This window comes from Dendrobates tinctorius, unplaced genomic scaffold, assembly GCF_039654945.1.
Source record: "Dendrobates tinctorius isolate UK_male_01 unplaced genomic scaffold, ASM3965494v1 ptg000071l, whole genome shotgun sequence".
Classification (NCBI taxonomy): domain Eukaryota; kingdom Metazoa; phylum Chordata; class Amphibia; order Anura; family Dendrobatidae; genus Dendrobates; species Dendrobates tinctorius.
This window is the reverse complement of record NW_027361739.1, coordinates 19,784,928-19,807,466: the sequence shown is the minus strand read 5'-3', so window position 1 is coordinate 19,807,466 and position 22,539 is coordinate 19,784,928. Positions and strand designations below refer to the sequence as shown.

General features: G+C 47.8%; 1 long non-coding RNA gene across 1 annotated transcript in view; it reads left to right on the top strand.

Annotated features, from left to right (window-relative positions):
* LOC141096127 (uncharacterized) overlaps positions 1-22,539 on the top strand; it is a 73,947-nt gene that overhangs the window by 7,921 nt on the left and 43,487 nt on the right. The window contains exons 2-3 of the long non-coding RNA XR_012233596.1: positions 3,965-3,989; positions 4,071-4,156. This is a non-coding gene — a long non-coding RNA (uncharacterized lncRNA). The remainder of the gene's footprint in view (positions 1-3,964; positions 3,990-4,070; positions 4,157-22,539) is intronic.

The following is a 22,539-nucleotide window of genomic DNA, read 5'->3' as shown; positions in this document are numbered from 1 at the left end:
CTCCAGCCACTTTCCATCCTCCCCCTCCTATTACATCTACACCCCCTCCAGCCACTTTCCATCCTCCCCCTCCTATTACATACCATCCACCTCCCCAGCACCATCCACCTCCCCAGCACCATCCACCTCCCCAGCACCAGCAACCTCCCCTGCACCAGCAACCTCCCCAGCACCAGCAACCTCCCCAGCACCAGCAACCTCCCCAGTACCAGCAACCTCCCCAGTACCAGCAACCTCCCCAGTACCTGCAAACTCCCCAGTACCAGCAACCTCCCCAGTACCAGACATCTCCCCACTTCCAGCAACCTGCCCCGTACCAGACATCTCCCCACTTCCAGCAACCTGCCCCGTACCAGACATCTCCCCACTTCCAGCAACCTGCCCCGTACCAGACATCTCCCCACTTCCAGCAACCTGCCCCGTACCAAACTCCTTCCCCATACAACTTGCCATCAACATCATCTGCTCCTACAGTCCCTGCCCAACCCTCCACTCCACCACCCACCACCTCTTCTGCTTCCCACATGTCCACCCATTCTGTAGTTTTTTCCACACCTTCACCTCTAACTGTTCCTTCCCCACCACGATCCCAGTCCTCTCTCCACACTCCCAGTGTCGAAGTGTCCCGCAGCCCCTCCAGCAGTATTTCCACCACACACTACACAGATTTATAATGTGTGTATTTAAATAAAAATGACCAGTTTTATGGTTTCAAAGCTTTATTAAACAAGTTTATTAAAATTTTAAAAAAGTTTACTAAAAAAAACATTTTTCAATAAAAGTTAAATTATTTTACACTGGTTGTCTGTCATTTCTTTCTGCGGCGAAAAAGGTTAAATACAGGGTATTTAAAAGGTGAAATGGTATTCAAAACTAGGTATATAACTGTGGGTAAATTTTAGCTTTTTGCCACAGTTGTGTTCCTGGTTGTGTTTGAAGCAAAGTATTTCACCTAAAAAGTTGTGTTTATTGTTGGTGATTTCCTAACAATGTACACAACTTTTGTTAAAAGGTGAAATACTTTGCATAAAACACAACCAGGTACACACCTGTGGCCTAAAGCTAAAAATAGTAAGACCATGACAAGATAGCCAACTTTGGTTGGCAAAGGTATATACTGTTGGTCCAGAAGGTACACAAGTTTGGTTAGGGCACAAATCTTTCACACTCTGTCATCCTGCCAGTGTACTCTGCCTTGAGGTGACATAAAGTATATTGCAAAATTGTCCCTCATTACTGAAACCGTCACAGAACTTCTAGTGGTAATGTCATGGTAATCTTGCAAGGTGGTTTCTTCAGAGGTGTCCTCAATGAAAATGGGTTCCTTGCAGATAACAAAATTGTGGAGTACCACGCACGCTTTGATCACCTCGTCCACAGTTTCTGTCTTGAGGTTGATCGCAGTCAATAGGACCCGCCATTTGGCTGTCAAAATACCAAAGGTACATTCAACCATTCTTCTTGCTCTTGTGAGGCGGTAATTAAAAATGCGTTTTGGTCTTGTCAATCCTCTGCTAGAGTACGGTTTCAAAAGGTGTTCTGACAGCTGGAAGGCTTCATCCCCTACACAGACAAATGGCATAGGTGGACCAGATGTTTGCGGCAGCGGTCTAGGTGGTGGGAACTGGAAGGTGTTTCCATACAGTTTACGCCCCATGGCAGACAGTTTGAAAACTTGAGAGTCATTGGAGCGGCCATAGGCCCCAATATCAACCGCAATAAATTTGTATTCCGCGTCAGCGATGGCCATGAGGACAATTGAAAAATATTTCTTGTAATTGAAATATTCCGATCCCGATCCAGCTGGCTTTACAATGCGGATATGTTTCCCGTCCACAGCGCCCAAGCAGTTTGGAAACTGACATATCTGTTGAAACTTGTCAGCAATTTCAATCCACCTCTCTGTTGTGGGCTCTGGTAAAAACTCTTCAGCTAAGGAGTCCCACAGTGCACGGCATGTGTACTTCACAATTCCAGATATGGTGGAAATCCCGAGTCTGTCATGGAAATGCATTGACGAAAGGGATTCTCCAGTTGCAAGAAATCTGTGGGGAATTAAAAAACAATAAATTAGTTTTAAATCACAGCATTACATACCAAAACTGACCTATAACACTTGGAGATACAAACTACCACCAACAAGATTGCAGTGAAAGTGTGCTCTGATGCGAGCATATCCAATAAATGTGGCTTACCTTAAAGTCACCATCAGACGCTCTGCGGGTGAAACAGAGAAGCGGCAATAGGTGTCCGCTTTTCTTATGAGGTGTGCAATGCGCTCCAACAAGTAATCAAAATTCTCCATTTTCATCCTAACATATCCAAAAAATTTATCCGGGTTTCGTCGAAGGTCCATGCAGAGTGTAGAATAGACCCCACGCGTCATTCTCTTGGCTGTGATGGGGTGGATCCACAAACGTCGTCTACGATGCCTGATGCGCTGCTGTCTCGCTCTCTCCTCCAGAACAATCACCCTCAAACGATTCGCCTCCGCTATAAAATCCGCCAAATTCTTCAAAATATTTCCAATGACAACATCCAACTTCGCCAGTAACTTGCTCTTCTCTCCAACCTGCCCTTTCTCCTCTACAACCTGTCAAAGAAGGGCTGTAGGAACATGCTATATATAGTTTTCCAGTAGCCAATCCCGTTCGGAAGGCCACAAGGGTCAATTTTAAAAACCGGATCCGGCGTAATCCGTTGAAAAACGGATGAACCGGATGAGACGGATCCGGTTTTGTCTGTCAAGAAAAAGACGGATCCGGCAGAAAACCGGATCCGTCACATCCGGTTTTACGAAACATTTGCCGGATCCGGCGTTCCGGCACGACGCCGGATCGCGCCTGACGCCGAAAACCTGATGTGTGAAAGTAGCCTAAAGCATTGTATTATGTGGAGGTATACAAGCTTTAATAAAGATTGTTGCGGCGATCGAAACACGTCACTTTGTTCTTTTGTTCACTGTAGAGCGGTCCAAGAGTGTTTTGCATGTTTTAATATGAATAGAATAAATTTTGAATATTCACATGGAGCTGCAAAATGAAATCATCTTTTTCTACATTGTTCACATCTCAGCAGAACGGGGTTCCGTATACCTCGTAATATCGGTGAGCTGGCTATTTTCTCTTTTTCTACTTTGACTATGTGCTCCCAGGCTACGGCCGCAAACATTCTTCCAGCTAAGTTTTTTCTTGTCCTCTGGGGTTTAAATTGAGCACCTTTTTAGTATGGCACATCTAAACTCATCATTGCATTTACATTATGAACTTGAAATTGATATTTCATATCTGCTCTATTGATGTGTCTACAGATATGTTCCCCTTATAAACCCCAATATATTGGAGGGAAACAAGTGGGGAAGATTTTGGACCGGATGGATCTACAACAACCTCAGATGATTGTTTTATGCAACATTGTGCTGTATTATTAATTATCTATTGCCTTGTTGGGGTGTTACTATTTAGTTCCTTTTGAAATCTATGCATTGTACTAGATATCCTGTGGTAATTCTGGGAATAATTCTAGGGACTTCTTAGGGCACAGTCTTCATTGAGTGGTGTGGCACCCATTGTCATACTTTTTTGGGTGCCAATGCATTTTTTTTCAATGTATCCTGAGATACTATCCTGTATAATCGTAGATATCATGGCCTTTTTAATTTTTATCATTGTTATGAATCATGGTGATTTTAATATTAATGAAATTGTGAAGTTTTTAGTGGTTTTATTTTTTTTTATAAGGCTACACGGTCACATTTGTCAGTTGACTTCAAGTTGTGCAGGAAAAATAGTAATGCCATCACATTCATGAAGATTACTTGTAGTGTGGTCTTGTGGGAACATAGTCACCGTGCATCCCTAGTCTAATGCTCCATTCAAAAGAGACATAATGTACCAAAAACTTGTCAACAAATGTCTTTTTAAATGCATTAAGATTGATTCTTTTCTTTGCGTCCATGTTACAGGTTGTACATGACCACAGTAGTGATGGTAAGTAGATTACTGCTAAGCAAAAAAATTTGGGGGTTTATTTCTTTATTTCATTTATCTTCATTTTCAATGTGTATACAGGTAAAATACAGATACTGGAAAACTTTATTTCAAAAACTTGCAGTTTAGTGGTGGACGCATCAATCAGCACATTTATCAAACAAGAGGTAATGGTTTAGTGATTCTGTTCATCAATGCCAGTCTTATCTTATTGTCTACACATTATTATAACTTATAATTACAGTGTGCAGCCAGTGTAAGAGGATTCTTTATTATGTACGATTGTTTTTAATTTTTCTGGTGTGTGTGTGTACAGCAAGAGTGAGGTACGAGTATAAAACATAACTTTTAATAATTATAATAAAACAAGTGCTACCTTAAATAGGACAGTGGCTGGGGGCATGGCCTAGCACTCCATGTGAGCAGACTGCTTTCAGGACTCCTCCGCTTTAATCCTGATTTTATCTTGTTTAAAGTGCCTCCAGAGTACTGGTACCGCCCTATACTGGTGGCAGAAATTCACAGGAACCGGCCCTGACATACGGTATAACTGAGAACTGCGGCAATGATGAGAAAAAGGCAGAGGGACGCAGGAGCAGGAGCTAGGAGCCAGTTCCATGATGGTGCCGACAGTGTGGAGGCAATGGAGAAATCCGGTGCAGCTAATGCAGCATACATAAAGCAGCTTGAAATTGCTGCTAAACTTTGAAAGATTTGCGTGTGTGGACGGAGCAGCATAGGAGATGGCCGAAGGGGGTGAGGTTGAGATCGGGGAGAAACTGAATGGAGAACACATGGAGGACTATGCAGCACAGGATGGGCCAGAGGGAGAGGAGAGTAGGCAAGAGTGGGAAAGCTTGATGCAGGAGACTTCTGAGGAGCCCGTAGTAGGGGAGCCCACAATGAGACATGCATGATCTGGTTAAGTTTTGCAAAACTGCACTAACTACTCTTACAAAGAGAGTGGACAGTATAAAGGAGGAAATGATCAATATGAAGGCAGCCATTAACAAGGCTGATACCAGAGTAGGGGTGGTGGAAGAAAGAGTGAGCACACTTAATTACCAACTTTCTAAGCTGCAGAAGTCCCACAATATGTGCCTGCAGCAATGTGCCATTCTGGCTGATACAAATGACGATTTAGAAAACCGCTCTAGGCGGAATAATGTACGGTTGGTGGGCATCCCTGAAGAGGCAGAAGGGATTGCTCCTACAGCATTTGTTGAGGACTGGCTTTTGAAAAAAATTGGCGCTAACAATCTAGCCAAGCTGTTTACAGAGGAGAGAGCACACCGCGTACCCATGAAGCCCCCCTCCCTCCGGGTTCCTACCCCCGTACCATACTGGCTAGGATCCTTAACTATAGGGATAGAGACAGTATCCTACCGAAGGCAAGAACGGCTAAGGATTTGAGTATTAACGGTCAAGCTGTCCATATACCCCGACTACTTGACTGAGGTTCAGAGGCAAAGAATGCAGTATGGGGGGGTGAAGAAAAGGTTGAGAGATATGGAACTGGCATACTCTACTTTGTATCCTGCTAAGCTCAGGGTTGTGGCCCTAGGATCTGCTCTTTTTTTTTTTTTTTTTTTTCCAACTTCAGAGGAGGCCACTAAGTGGCTGGACTTGAACGAGCAAAGGATCAAAGCTAGTAAAGGAAGGGAGAACTGAGAAGACGTGCTGAGAGACTTGGCGGGCCGTATGCTTGTGAAAGAGGAAAGATGGATGGTACTGTTTATGGTGTTTTTTTGTTCCTGCGTTCTAGTTATTATGGATAATGGAGGGACTGTAGATGATAGCAAATATAAGCAGAGGAGAAATGGAGGAATTGAAAGTAATTCATGGTTTTGAGATAACGTTTGTGAGTTTGCTAGGTGTAGAGTTACCCATTTTCTGGTTTCGAGGGGAGAAACTCATTGGGAGCCTTTGGTAATGGTTTGTTATGTTCATCAACAGTGGGGAGGAAGGGGGGCCTTCAGGCTATGGGTTGGTTCTAGGGGTTCTTAGGAGAAGTATTGTCCTCTACGGGATTGAGAATGTATACGTATAGGGAAATATGGTAGGTGATAAGATTAAAATTCTTAATTGGAATGTGAGGGGATTGTCTGATGGAGCACGAAGAGCGGCGATTTTGGACTATATTAGGAAGAAGGGACCGGATGTGATATGCCTTCAAGAGACACCTTTGATTAAGGAAAAGGTGGCGATGTTGAAGTGAAGGTGGATCAGGAGGGCATATCACTCCACGTACTCCTAATAAGCCAGGGGGGTCTCGTTGATTAGAGTGTCCACACTCTTTGAGGAAATTGAAAGCCATGTCAATAGTGAAGGCCAGTACGTTTGTATTCTGTAAAATTTATGAACAATTGTTATGTATAGTGGCCATGTACATACCACCTCCGTACTCGGGGAGGAAGATCCAGGAGGTGATAGAGTTGTACAAAAGGGGTGCGCGACTACCTTTATTAATTAATTATTGGCGATTTTAATAATGTGATTGATGATGGATGGGATAGGCATAAACAAGGAATAGGAAAAGGTGGCCAGAAATTGACATCATTTGACATCATTTGGGAACTATGTGAAAGAGCTTGGAATGGTGGACCTGTGGAGGGTAAGGAATGAAGATGTCGTGTGTTACTCCTGCTACTCTACTGCTCATGGAGCTCTCTCGTGAATTGATTTGGCGCTAGGTAATGAATTGTTGGCACAATTGATTTGTGGAGTGTTATATCTTCCAGGATTGATCTCGGACCATAAACCTCTGGAGCTGCTTATTAAAAATACGGAGGGGGGAGGTCTAGACAGGGGAGTGGGTGGAGGCTCTATCCACTATGGCTGGAACTCGGGGCTGCCACTAGGAATTTCGGGGACCCATACTGGCAAAATTTTCGGGGCCCCCTTGAGACTCCGCCCAGGCTCCACCCCTCGAACTTTCCACAGCCCCACCGCTCTCTCTTGGAAAAACTCTACTTCTCACCAATCGCACATTAACAGTTCTCATCTCCAGATCACACACATAGCCAGCAGCTCTTGTTATGGCCAAAAGATTTTTTAAATCTGCCACCACAAGGTAGACTCTTTTGGCTGGGCCCTACTCTAACCTATTAAACATTTGCTAAAATATCCAATACAATTTAGGTATATTTTTTATTTTTCAATTTTTAAAATGACCAATAATATCACATCCAAAGGGACAAATACCACCACACCATGCCCAGACACCATATTACCACCACATGGTGACCAATAATACCACATACAAGGAACAAATACAGCCATACCATGTCCAGACCACATATTACCACCAATGACAGAATAATAGCACATACAAGGGACAAATACCACCGCACCATCACAAGACCACATATTACCAGCACATGGTGACTGTGACATCGGCGGCTATGCCCGCCGATGTCCCTCCAGCAGCAGCGCACGCCACAGTGTCTCCTTACCTGCGCGCCCCCGTCCAGGCGCGCGCCCATCCTGCGTTCCTCCTCACAACTGCTCCTGGCACCCGCTCCCTGTCGCGCGCACGCCCCCTCCCACTCTCTCCCTCCAGCGGTGGGCGGCGCTGAGGGGCAGGACAGGGGGACGCACTTCCGGGTGTTAGGATACTTCAGGCGTCCTCGCTGTGAGGAGGACGCCTGATGATCGTGTAGTCTCCTGCACCCTCTGGCCGCTACAGTCCTCTGTAGTTCCTATTGTCCACGCCCTGTCTCACTGCCTCCCTGCCGTGCCCTGTGTTACAGTCCTTGCAGTTCCTATTGTCCATGCCCTGCCTTGCCCTGTGTTACATGCCCCTGTAGTTCCTCTTGTCCATGCTCTCTCCCTGCCTTGCCCTGTGTTACATGCCCCTGTAGTTCCTCTTGTCCATGCTCTCTCCCTGCCGTGCCCTGTGTTAAATGCCTCTGTAGTTCCTCTTGTCCATGCTCTGCCTCCCTGCCGTGCCCTGTGTTACATGCCTCTGTAGTTCCTCTTGTCCATGCTCTGCCTCCCTGCCGTGCCCGGTGTTACATGCCTCTGTAGTTCCTCTTGTCCATGCTCTGCCTCCCTGCCGTGCCCTGAGTTACATGCCTCTGTAGTTCCTCTTGTCCATGCTCTGCCTCCCTGCCGTGCCCTGTGTTACATGCCCCTGTAGTTCCTCTTGTCCATGCTCTGCCTCCCTGCCGTGCCCTGTGTTACATGCCTCTGTAGTTCCTCTTGTCCATGCTCTGCCTCCCTGCCGTGCCCTGAGTTACACGCCTCTGTAGTTCCTCTTGTCCACGCTCTGTCCCACTGCCTTGCCCTGTGTCTCATTCCTCTGTCCGTCAGTCCTGGGTCCGTATCTAAGCCATCCTTCTCCCTAGTCCTTATTTGTCCGTGGAGCTGTTCCTCTTGGTTCCGGCTGTTGCGCTTCCGTCCCCTGTGGTCCTGCCCCAAACGATCCCTGTATTGGGGTCGGTCTTCACCTAGAGTGCTCGGCCCAGGGGCTCCGGATCCGCGATCCAGAGGGTCCACTCTCCGACGTAGCTTTTACCTAAAACGTCACAGTATCATCAGGCCATGGACCCAGCCGGTGCCGCGGCTGCCACTCAAAAGGAACTGCTGTTCTTAAGGGAAAATCAGACCCGGATTATGTCCTTCATGAAATCCATGGACACCCGGCTTTCCGCCCTGCAAACCGCTGACCCTGGGCACACCCCCCTCTTAGCCAGTCTCCAGCAGGAGCTCGCGCAGCAGCGCGACGCTCAATCTCACATTCTGGGGTACATGGCGTCCGTGGATGATCGACTGCTTGCTCTACAGTCCTCTGCGGCCATCTCTACCCAACTGCGGGACGCTGTCCCAGCTCCTCCTCCCCGCCTTGGAAAATCACCCAGGTATAGTGGGTACCCGAAGTTGTGTAGGGGATTTTTAAACCAGTGCAGACTGCACTTTGAGCTCCTGCCCCAAAAAATATCCCACGGACCGCGCTAAGGTGGCCTTTATAGTGTCCCATCTTGAGGGAGAGGCGCTGGCTTGGGTGAATCCCTTATGGGAGAGGGATGACCCGGTGGTCACCAGTATCCAGAGTTTTTTGGAAACATTTTGCAAGGTATTTGATGAACCCGGGCGCCTTGCTTCCAGTACGGAGGCCCTCTTTAACCTTCGCCAGGGATCCCTGACGGTAGGGCAATACGCCATCCGTTTCCGGACACTGTCCTCGGAGCTGGGGTGGAATAATGAAGCCCTTGTAGGTGCCTTTTGGAGAGGTCTTTCTAGTAAAATCAAGGATGAGCTGGCCGGGCGTGACTCCCCAACCACCCTGGAAGATCTCATCTCTCTAGCTACTCGTATTGATCTGCGTTTTCAGGAACGCGCTAGAGAGTCAGCCAGGGAGAGGAGGCCCTTTAGGTTATACCAAGCCCCCATTCCGCGCGCTGTTTCTCCCTCTAGAAACTCTGCTCCTGAGCCTATGCAGGTGGATCGCGTCAAGCTGTCCGAACAACGGCGCAAGGAGAGGATGACTAATGGACTCTGTTTATATTGTGGAGGGGCCAATCACTTCGTACGCACTTGTCCTGAGAGACCGGGAAACGCATCCACCTAGGCCAGGTAGGAGAGGGCCCCCTAGGTGATCAGACCCCCTCTCTTCCACTTACTCTTTCAGCTCTGCTTATTACAGGTTGGGGGCGTGGCTCCGTGGAGGCGTATGTGGACTCGGGTGCAGCAGGCAACTTCATCCGCCAGGAAGAGGTGGACAAACTCCAGATTCCCGTGGTCGTCTTAAGAAATCCGCGAGCAATCACCTCCGTCGATGGCAAACCTCTGCCTGGACTCATCACCACGGTTACCACCGAAGTTGAGCTACAAATTGGTGCACTTCACTTCATGAAGATTGCCTTTTATGTCCTGCCTCAACTATCCCACGCCATTCTCTTAGGGTTACCTTGGCTCAGGCGGCATGAGCCAGTTGTCGACTGGCGCTCCGGGGAGATCTTGCGCTGGGGGCACGCCTGCCATGCACGCTGTTTGCGGACCCTTGTTCGTCCCCATTCTCTGCCTAGGCCAACCGATCTCCCGGGCCTTCCTGTTCCATACCACGCCTACGCTGATGTTTTCTGCAAGAAGGAAGCGGATTCCCTGCCTCCACATCGGTCCTATGACTGCCCTATCGACCTGATTCCCGGAGCTGTCCCTCCCAGAGGAAGAACGTACCCTCTTTCTCCAGCCGAGACCTCTGCCATGACTGAATACATTCAGGAAAACCTGACCAAGGGGTTTATCCGGAAGTCCTCTTCTCCTGCGGGCGCGGGTTTTTTCTTCGTCCGGAAGAAGGACGGATCACTGCGGCCTTGTATAGATTACCGGGGCCTAAACAATATCACCGTTAAAAACCGATATCCCCTTCCGTTGATTCCTGAGCTCTTTGACCGGCTGAGAGGAGCTCGGATCTTCACGAAGTTAGATCTGCGGGGAGCTTACAATTTGATCCGGATCCGCGCAGGGGATGAGTGGAAAACGGCCTTCAATACCCGTGACGGGCATTATGAATACTTAGTCATGCCATTCGGTCTTTGCAATGCACCTGCTGTGTTTCAAGAATTTATCAACGAGGTGTTCTGGGATCTGCTCTATTCCTGTGTGGTGGTGCATTTAGACGACATTCTCGTTTTCTCGCCCGATCTGTCCTCCCATCGCAAGAGCGTACGCTTGGTCTTGCATCGCCTTCGAGAGAATCGACTCTACGCCAAGATTGAGAAATGCCTTTTTGAGCAGACGTCATTGCCCTTCTTGGGATATATCGTCACCGATTCCGGTCTGAAGATGGATCCCGAAAAACTCAGTGCGGTACTCAAGTGGCCCCGTCCAGTGGGGATAAAGGCCATCCAGCGGTTCCTTGGGTTCGCAAACTATTACCGTCAATTCGTGCCTCATTTTTCTACAGATACTAAACCCATTACGGCCTTGACCCGTAAGGGAACGAAACCCAACAGCTGGTCCCCCGAAGCTGAAAACGCCTTCCTGGCTCTGAAACGTTCTTTTGCATCGGCACCCATCTTGCATCGGCCAGTGACCAGCAGGCCCTTCGTCCTAGAGGTGGACGCCTCCTCCACTGGAGCGGGGCGGTCCTGTCCCAGCAGGCTTCATCCGGGCGCCTGGTCCCTTGCGGCTTCTTTTCTAAAACCTTTTCGCCTGCGGAGTGCAACTACTCCATTGGAGACCGGGAATTACTTGCCATTAAGATGGCCTTGGCTGAATGGCGATATTTACTCGAGGGGTCTGTACATCCCTTCACCATCCTTACGGACCACAAGAATCTGGCTTACCTGCAGTCTGCCCAAAGACTCAATGCCCGGCAAGCCAGGTGGGCCCTGTATTTCTCCCGCTTTGACTTTCAACTTCACTTTCGACCTGGTAATAGGAACATCAAGGCCGATGCCCTTTCCAGGTCGTTACAGTCACCGGAGAGGGATGAAGACCCATCCTATATTATCGAGCCTACTAAGATGATCACCGTGGCTCCTGTGAATTTTTCCACTCCTCCGCCTGGTAAAACTTTCGTCCCTCAAGGCAGACGTTCAGAGGTGCTGCGCTGGGGGCATTCCTCCAAAGTTGCTGGACACGTTGGGACTAAGAAGACTCTTGCTGCTTTCCCGGTATTACTGGTGGCCCACGCTTCGCCAGGATGTGATGGACTATGTAGCCTTGTGCACAACCTGTGCCCAGAGCAAGGTGGCTAGGGCTTTGCCCTCCGGTCTTCTTCACCCATTACCAGTTCCAGAGGCTCCCTGGCAGCAAATCGCTATGGATTTTGTGACTGATTTACCCCGCTCAGCTGGATGTACCACCATCTTAGTCGTAGCAGATCGTTTTTCCAAGATGGCCCACTTTGTTCCCTTACCGGGACTGCCGTCCTCCCCGAAGTTGGCTGAGATCTTCATCCACCAGATCTTCAGGCTACATGGTCTTCCTCAGTGGATTGTGTCGGATCGGGGGGTCCAGTTCACCTCTCGCTTCTGGAGGGCTCTATGCCGGCTTATGGGTACATCTCTCGACTTCTCCTCTGCATACCATCCTCAGACCAACGGGCAAGTGGAGCGAATTAATCAGCTGTTAACTACCTTCTTACGTCACTTCTCCAACGCCCATCAGGACAATTGGGTCGCGCTCCTACCTTGGGCTGAATTCTCGCACAATAACCATCTCAGCGAATCTACCGCCAAGTCACCATTCTTTGTGGTAACCGGTCAAAATCCAGGTATTCCGCTACCCTTTTCCACGTCTACGGTAGTGCCCGCAGCAGATTCACTCGCAATGGAATTCTCGCAGATTTGGAGGGAGACCAGGGAAGCGCTCAAGAGTGCCAATAACCGAATCAAGAAACATGCGGACAAAAGACGAAAGGACGTGCCTCCGTACCATGACAAAGTCTGGCTTTCAACTCGACATATCCGTCTGAGAGTTCCCTCTTACAAGTTGAGCCCTCGGTACATTGGGCCGTTTGAAGTGATCGGACGCATTAATGAAGTGTCTTATAAGCTGAGGTTGCCTGCTTCGCTCCGGGTTCCCAACGCTTTCCATGTCTCGCTCTTGAAACCCGTAGTCCTGAGTCGGTTCCAACCAGTTTCCATCGCCCCTCCTTCACCAGTTGCCTCGGACAACGTCTTTGAGATCAAAGACATCTTGGCTATGAAAAGAGTCAAGGGAAAGACCCTTTTTCTTATCGATTGGAGGGGTTTTGGCCCCGAGGAAAGGTCCTGGGAGCCTCGAGAGAATATCAATGCTCCCCGGATTCTGAAAAAGTTTTTGGCCAATCTCAGTAGGGGAGGACGTAAGGAAGGGGGTACTGTGACATCGGCGGCTATGCCTGCCGATGTCCCTCCAGCAGCAGCGCACGCCGCAGCGTCCCCTTACCTGCGCGCCCCCGTCCAGGCGCACGCCCGTCCTGCGTTCCTCCTCACAACTGCTCCTGGCACCCGCTCCCTGTCGCGCGCACGCCCCCTCCCGCTCTCTCCCTCCAGCGGTGGGTGGCGCTGAGGGGCAGGACAGGGGGACGCACTTCCGGGTGTTAGGATACTTCAGGCATCCTCGCTGTGAGGAGGACGCCTGATGATCGTGTAGTCTCCTGCACCCTCTGGCCGCTACAGTCCTCTGTAGTTCCTATTGTCCACGCACTGCCTCCCTGCCGTGCCCTGTGTTACAGTCCTTGCAGTTCCTATTGTCCATGCCCTGCCTCCCTGCCTTGCCCTGTGTTACATGCCCCTGTAGTTCCTCTTGTCCATGCTCTCTCCCTGCCTTGCCCTGTGTTACATGCCCCTGTAGTTCCTCTTGTCCATGCTCTCTCCCTGCCGTGCCCTGTGTTACATGCCTCTGTAGTTCCTCTTGTCCATGCTCTGCCTCCCTGCCGTGCCCTGTGTTACATGCCTCTGTAGTTCCTCTTGTCCATGCTCTGCCTCCCTGCCGTGCCCTGAGGTACATGCCTCTGTAGTTCCTCTTGTCCACGCTCTGTCCCACTGCCTTGCCCTGTGTCTCATTCTAATGTCCGTCAGTCCTGGGTCCGTATCTAAGCCATCCTTCTCCCTAGTCCTTATTTGTCCGTGGAGCCGTCCCTCTTGGTTCCGGCTGTTGCGCTTCCGTCCCCTGTGGTCCTGCCCCAAACGATCCCTGTATAGGGGTCAGTCTTCACCTGGAGTGCTCGGCCCAGGGGCTCCGGATCCGCGATCTAGAGGGTCCACTCTCCAACGTAGCTTTTACCTAAAACGTCACAGTGATTGGATGCTACAATACTGATCATTAATAAAAAAAAACATATTACTATCACCATAAGTGCCATTATACACAGGAGATCTGTACTTAGTATGTAGTGTCTTTGTACAGGTAATACAGTGATCACCAGTGACATTATACACAGGAACTCTGTATATAGTGTCAGTGTACAGGTAATACAGTGATCACCAGTGACAGTATACACAGGAGCACTGTATATTGTGTCAGTGTACAGGTAATACAGTGATCACCGGAGACATTATGCACAGGACCTCGGTATATAGTGCCAGTGTACAGGTAATACAGTGATCACTGGTGACATTGTACAAAGGCACTCTGTATATAGTGTATAGTGTCGTTGTACAGGTAACACAAACTCACCAGTGATGTCTCTAGGTGAAGTCCTTCATCTTTGCTTTTCATCTTTCATCCAGCACAGATCGCCATCACGTCTTCCAGCCAGGGCTCAACTCTGCAGGAAATAACAGTTATCTAGAGCTTTACTTGCAGAACACATTAGTTAATTTTTTTCCCAACGTCTACACTACACCAGATGAAGAAAAAAAGGCGACATAGTGTCACTCTGCACAGTAACAGAACCTCCCCCCATTTAAAACAGTATCCTCAAAAAAATAAAATAAATACATCACTGTAGTAATAATATCCCTTAATTAGCCCCTATGGTAATAATATCCCCCATCCTGGCTCCAGACATATTTTCTCTCATCCTGCCCTCATGAGTATCCATTCTGCCCCCACATGATCTCCAGATCCTGCCCCATCTGTCTACATTGTATCCATCCTGCCCCCTGATCCTGCACCATGTGTCTCCCATCCTGCCCCCTCCTGTGTCACACATTCTGCCCCCTCCTGTGTCTCACTGTCACATTCTGCCCCCGTGCCTCACATTCTGTCCCCTCCTGTGTTTCACTGTCACATTCTGTCCCCTGTGTCTCACCGTCACATTCTGCACCCTCTTGTGTCTCACTGTCACATTCTGCCCCCTCTTGTGTCTTACTGTCACATTATGCCCCCATGTCCATTCTGACCCCGTGTCTCACATTCTGCCCCATGGTCATTCTGCCCCCGTGTCTCGCATTCTGACCCCTCCTGTGTCTCACTGTCACATTCTGCCCCCATGTCTCACATTCTGCCTCCTCCTGTGTCTCAATGTCACATTCTGCCCCCTCCTGTGTCTTACTGTCACATTCTGCCCCCATGTCTTGCATTCTGCCCCCATGTCTTGCATTCTGCCCCCATGTCTTGCATTCTGCCCCCATGTCTTGCATTCTGCCCTCATGTCCTGCGTTCTGCCCTCATGTCTCACATTCTGCCCCATGTCCATTCTGCCCCCATGTCTCACATTCTGCCCCCTCCTGTGTCTCACTGTCACATTCAGCCCCCTCCTGTGTCTCACTGTCATATTCTGCCCCCATCATGTCTGCATTCTGCCCCCATCATGTCTGCATTCTGCCCCCATCATGTCTGCATTCTGCCATGTCTTGTATTCTGCCCTGTGTCTACATATTTTGCCCTGTGTGTCTCCAATCCTGCCCCCTGTCTCCATATTTTATGAGCAGCTATATTCTTCTTAGTCAGAAGCCTCATCAGCAGAGATGGAAGGGTTTCTTGGAGCAGTGGGACTCCTTAGGATTGCAGAGAGTGACAGGAGGAGACTGGAAGAGTCTGTAACACGGGAGGAGATTGAAACAGCTATAATGTCTGACATAACAGGGCTCCGGGGGGCGGACGGACTCCCAGGTGAGATCTATAAACAGATAGTTGAGATGGTAGCACCTAGACTAAAGGCGGTCTTTGAGGAGGCTTCGAAGTGTGGTGCACTGCCGTTTTCTTTGAGGGAGGCTGTGGTAGTGGTCATCCCTAAGGAAGGTAGAGACCCGAGGTTGGCAGAGTCCTACATGCCCATTTTGCTGCTGATGGCGGATGTAAAAATTCTGGCCAAAATTATGGCCAACCAATTAGCAAGTGTGGTGCAGGATCTTGTCCACCCCAATCAATCCGTATTTATGCTGAATCGGTCTACAGCAATAAACATATGTAGACTCTTCCTTAATCTTCAGCTGTCGTTGGCTAATGGGGGTCGTAGGGTGGTAGTGTCATTGGATGCACGTTGCTGATGCCCCAGGTATTGTAATTGTTGCACAATGCCCCCATATGGTTACCTAAACGGTGGTTCCGTACAATCAATTCTATATTTAGGGATCTTGTGTGAGGGAAAAAACAACCGAAGCATAGACTGGAAATGTTAGAGGCCCAAAGATGAGGAGGGCTGGCACTCCCGAGCCAGTGAATTTATTATCTAGCAGCTCAGAACCAACAGCTGAGGGATGGAGAGAGAGACAGAGGGGCATGGGTTCTTTGTGGCAGATATTGACTTGGGTACTGGGGAGAGACTCATTGGTTCAAGGACTGGAGGTAGGTATTTTTAGGAATCTGTGACTGTTATGCCCCACTCTAGCCCTGGTACACAAGATGTGGGAGGAGATTAAAACGATTAGGGAAGTGGAGGCCCCGACTAATTATTCCCCTATATGGCAAAATGAAAAAACTGCCGGAGTTTGAGAAAATGGAATTTAAAAACTGGACTAGGAAAGGAATTCAATACATGGCCCTATGAGGACTAGTGACTTTTGAGGATCTACACTAGGAATATGAGTTATCTGAGATCTGTGGATTCCAGTATAGACAGCTGTGTCACGCTTACATAGCGCAGAGTAAGATGGTTTCTATGAGGGTCCAAAAAGACATTGGTGGACTATGTATGTAGTTATGGGGAAAACAAAAGGAATTATGTCAGGTATTTGCAGTAGGTAGTAGGACTTAATGCACATGTTTTTAATCAATTACCCGATCAAGGCTAAAGAGAATTGGGAAGATGAATTGGGACAGACAGAAGAGGATAAGTGGGAGGCGATTATGGAATACATACTCCAATTGTCACTGAGTGAGCCAGTCACAAATATATGTGCTCCATAGAGTGTACAGGACCCCTGAAAGACTATATAGGGCAGGACTGAGACGAACTTCCGGATGCCATAGTTGTCAGGCTGATAGGCCCGGGATCTTACATACCGTGTTTTTCGGATAAGACCCACTTTTCTTCCTCCAAATTTTGGGGGAAAGAGTGGGGTGTGTCTTATAAATCGAATCTGTGTGCTGCTGTGCTATAGAGTGGTGGGGCGGCTCTGGCATGGTGTCAGGGGGCTGGGGTGGTCCTGTACTCCCGCTCATTAGGCTCATGTAATATTCACTGCACCCGCTGTCCATCACCTCAGTGCTGAAGCAGCGCCGAGTTGGTAGACAGGGGAACGGTGCATATTACATGTGCCTGCACTTCCCCCCCCCCACTATAGTCACCTTCAGCTCCTGCTCCCAGCTCCCCCCGTGGCTTTCCTGTGTCTGCTGAGATCCTCCTCCTGCAGGGTGCGTGGCAGCGGCTGCTCTTCCAGGCAGGATCTTGCACTGCGAGTCACGTGACCGCAGCTCCTATTGGTCACATCATGGAAGGTCCTGTAGCTACATTGAGCTGCCTGAATGAGCAGCAGCTACGCACTCCCACACAGGAGGAGGATCTCAGCAGACACAGGAAAGCCACGGGGGGAGCTGGGAGCAGGAGCCATCATCAGAAGGTGAGTTAACTTTGTTATTGTATCATGTGCTTGCCAGCAGGGGGGAAATATAGGGACGTGGGACATGTGACAGCAGGGGGGAATATAGGGACGGGGGCCATGTGTGACAGCAGGGGGGAATATAGGGACGGGGGGTCAATGTGTGCCAGCAGGGTGGGATATATGAACGAGGGGCCATGTGTGCCAGCAGGGGGGAATATAGGGATGGGGGGACAATGTGTGCCAGCAGGGGGGAATATATGGAAGGGGGGACAATGTGTGCCAGCAGGGGGGAATATATGGACGGGGGGGGACAATGTGTGCCAGCAGGGGGGAATATAGGGACGGGGGGCGTGTGAATGCCAGCAGGGGGGAATATAGGGATGCGGGGGGCCGTGTGCGTACCAGCAGGGAGGCATATAGAGAGTGGGGGGCATGTGCATGCCAGCAGGGGGGCATATAGAGAGAGGGGGGCCATGTGAGTGCCAGCAGGGGGGGCATATAGTGACCGGGGGGGCCATATCCAGGATGGGATGGGGGGCTATGTGCCAGCACAAGGGGGCAATGTGCCAGGATGGGGGTTATAATAACAGGATGAGGGACATATATGGTATATGATTTGAAAGACGGACACTGGCATTATAAGAAACACCTCCATTTAACATAAAAAAATAAACTTTTCTTCACCAAATTTGTGGGTGCGTCTTATAAAGCGAAAAATACGGTATGTTGTGGCAGTGCTCCAGACAGACGTCATACTGGACAGCAGTTATTAATTCTAGTCATACACTCCCTCTATAGTGTTGAGAGGGATCCTGTGGTTTGAATTTTAGGTTATGTGGAGGAGACTCAGATTCAGTTCAAACTGGCGATAGCTAAGTTGTTACACATTACATGTAAATTAATAGCCAAGCATTGGATAAATAACACTAATCGTTACCCATGCTTGCTTTTGGTAAAGACTGTTTTTTTTTTTTCCTGTCTATTTTTTTTAATATCCATACTACAGCCCTCGAGCGCTGGGCAGTGATGCACATCACTAATTGGCCTCCGGTTGTTGCTTCTTGTGTGTGTGAAAAAAGAATAAGAAAAAATAATTTAGATTAGTTGATAGGACTAGATTAGGGACAGTAAAAATATATTGTATTAATCAGCCCCTTCTATATTATTTTTATTGAATTTAGTCAGGGTTAGTGTCAGATAGTAAAGCAGAAGCAAAAAAATAAAAAAAAATAATTTAGATTAGTTGATAGAACATCAAATGATCTAAATTACACATCACATCACTGATCGGCTTTCGGTTGTTTTTTTTGTTTTTTTTGGTGTGAAAAAAGTAACTTTTTTGGATTAGTTGATAGGACTAGATTAGGGACCAGTAAAAACATACCGACAATCGACGACTACTACAGTATTTATTATTTACTGAATGTACTTAAGGTTAGTGTCAGATAGTAAAATGTCATACACCTGGTCTCCAACACTGATATTGAGGAAGATAATGCCATGCCACCTTTCTTTATTTTTCATCCTCCTCCTCAAGTGATACTGAACCGTCACTGACTCCTGATTTTGTGGTGCAATTAGGAATCAAATTTGACACCACCGGCCTCACAGAAATAGACTTTTTCAAAGTATTTTTCTCTGAGAATATTTAACCCCTTCCCGACCAATGACACCACATAGACGTCATGACTTTAAAGCCTCCCTGTGGGTCGGGTGACCGGGGTCACTGAAAGGTCACCCGACCCGCAGATACAGGGGGCTTTGTTCTTCACCACAGGGGGCGTGGCTTCGCACCCACGTGGCTACAATTGCTCTGATTGGCTGTTAAAAGTGAAACAGCCAATCAGAGCGATAGTAATATTTCATCAATGAAAATTTATGAAATATTACAATTCAGCCATGGCCGATGCTGAAATAGCATCGGACATGGCTGGAGACACTAAGTTAACCCCCCGCCAACTGACGGCGCCGATCGGGCGCCGCCACCGACTGACGGCGCCGATCGGCCGCCACTGTCACAATCTGCTCCCCCCACCTTCCGATCCCCCCCCCCTCCACGATACTCACTAACTCCCCCTGGCCATCCCGGTGTCCGGCCGTCCCGGTCAATGGGCGCCGCCATCTTGGAAAATGGCGGGCGCATGCGCAGTGCGCCCGGCGGCAGATTTATTTTTTTTATTTTGATCACTGTGATAAACTCTCACAGTGATCAAAATAAAAAAAAAGTAAATCACCGCCCCCCTTATCACCCCCATAGGGACAAATAATAAAATATTTTTATTTTTCAATTAGGGTTAGAAATAGGGTTAGGGCTAGGGTTAGGAGTGGGTTGGGATTAGGGTTAGGTTTGTGATTAGGGTTAGAGTTGGTATTAGGGTTAGGGGTGTGTTGGGGTTATGATTAGGGTTGGGATTAGGATTAGGGCTGTGTTGGGGTTAGGGATGGAGATAGAATTGAGGGGTTTCCACTGTTTAGGCACATCAGGGGGTCTCCAAACACGACATGGCGCCACCATTTATTCCAGCCAATTTTGCGTTCAAAAAGTCGAACAGTGCTGCCTCCATTCTGAGCCCCGCCGTGTGCCCAAACAGTGGTTTACCCCCACATATGGGGTATCAGTGTACTCAGGAAAAATTGCACAAGAACTTTGGGGATCTAATTTCTCCTGTTACCCTTGGGAAAATTTAAAATAGTGGGCTAAAAATCATTTTTTGAGGGAAAAAAATATTTTTTATTTTCACGATTCTACGTTATACACTTCTGTGAAGCACTTGGGGGTTCAACGTGCTCACCACAAATCTAGATTAGTTCCTTGGGTGGTCTAGTTTCCAAAATGGGGTCACTTGTGGGGGGTTTCCACTGTTTTGGTACATCAGGGGCTCTGCAAACGTAACATGACGCCCGCTGATCATTCTATCAAGTCGACATTTCAAAAGGTCACTACTTCCCTTCCGAGCCCCAACGTGTGCCCAAATAGTGGTCCCCCCCACTTATGGGGTACCAGCGTACTCAGGACAAACTGGACAACAACTTTTGGGGTCCAATTTATCTTATTACCCTTGTGAAAATAAAAAATAGCGGGCTAAAAATCATTTTTTGAGGGAAAAAAATATTTTTTATTTTCACGGTTCTGCGTTATAAACTTCTGTGAAGCACTTGGGGTTCAGAGTGCTCACCACACATCTAGATAAGCTCCTTAGGGGGTCTAGTTTCCAAAATGGGGTCACTTGTGGGGGAGCTCCAATGTTTAGGCACACAGGGGCTCTCCAAACACGACATGGTGTCCGCTAACGATTGGAGCTAATTTTCCATTCAAAAAGTCAAATGGCGCTCCTTCCCTTCCAGGCCCTGCCGTGCACCCAAACAGTGGTTTATGACCACATATGAGGTATTGGTGTACTCATGAGAAATTGACCAACAAATTTTAGGATCCATTTTATCCTGTTGCCCATGTGAAAATGAAAAAACTGAGGTTAAGAGAACATTTTTGTGAAAAAAAGTACTTTTTTTTTTTTTTTACGGATCAATTTGTGAAGCACCTGGGGGTTCAAATTGCTCATTATGCATCTAGATAAGTTCCTTGGAGGGTCTGGTTTCCAAAATGGGGTCATTTGTGGGGGAGCTCCAATGTTTAGGCACACAGGGGTTCTCCAAACGGGACATGGCAACCGCTAAATATTCCAGCATATTTTCCATTCAAAAAGTCAAATGGCGCTCCTTCCCTTCTGAGCCCTGCCGCACGCACAACCAGTGGTTTATGACCACATATGAGGTATCTGCACTCAGGAGAAATTGCCCAACAAATTTTAGGAACCATTTTATCCTGTTGCCCAAGAGAAAATGAAAAAACTGAGGTTAAAAGAAAATTTTTGTTGGAAAAATTAAAACGTCCATTTTTTCCTTCCACGTTGCTTTAGTTCCTGTGAAGCACCTGAAGGGTTAATAATCTTCTTGAATGTAGTTTTGAGTAGCTTGAGGGGTGCAGTTTTAGAATGGTGTCACTTTTGGGTATTTTCTGGCATATAGACCCCTCAAAGTGACTTCAAATGTGAGGTGGTCAATAAAAAAAATGGTTTTGTAAATTTTGTTGTAAAAATGAGAAATCGCTGGTCAACTTTTAACCCTTATAACTCCCTAACAAAAAAAAATGTTTCCAAAATTGTGCTGATGTAAAGTAGACATGTGGGAAATGTTATTTAGTAACTATTTTGTGTCACATACCTCTCTGGTTTAACAGAATAAAAATTCAAATTTTCTAAATTTTCACCAAATTTCCATTTTTTTCACAAATAAACGCAAAAATTATCGACCTGAATTTACCACTAACATGAAGCCCAATATGTCTTGAAAACGCAATCTCGGAATTGCTAGGATCCGTTGAAGCGTTCCTTGAGTTATTACCTCATAAAGGGACACTGGTCAGAATTGCAAAAAATGGCCAGGTCAATAAGGTCAAAATAGGCTTGGTCATGAAGGGGTTAAAACCTCCTGGTGGTCCAGACAAATTTGTACACCCAGCAGTTTTTGGCACAAAACCGCCCTTCATCATTTTCTAACTGAAGCCCTGTTGATGCAGTAGAAATGAACATGTTTTGGGGCTGACCTGCAAAAGATTTGAGGCAATCCACACATTTTTGTGTTACAGTGATAATGCATGGTTTCCTCCCCGAGTGACCCCTCTACACGCTGTGCGAGAGTACCTCAGGGTACACCCATAAGTTCAGAATTTATGAAGGTACGGACACCCAGATTGAACCCCCTGAATGGCCCCCTGTCCTAGAAGTAAGTAGGAAAATTGTGTGGGATTTGGTGCACCCACTGCTGGATTAAGGTTATCACCTTTATGTAGAAAACTTTTATAGCAGCATCCCACTCTTCAAGTCCCTATCTGCGCGAGTTACTGCAGCATGCAGTACTGTCCGCAAAAATCAAAGAGACCTTCCTAAAACTTTAATTGGGCAGCTGCTCAGAAAGGATGAGAGCAGAGCCCATTGTAGTGACAACATTCTTGTTGTCAAGTACAAAGATGAGGGATATCCTCTTCTTGACTACCATAAATAGTGATGGCGGCATCCCACCACTGTGCGAGGAACCTTCACACAGGTCCCCAAACTAGACTGTGTACTGGGGTACAACAAGAACATGGGGGGAGTTGATCTCTCTGATGAAGTCATCCTGCTGTACAG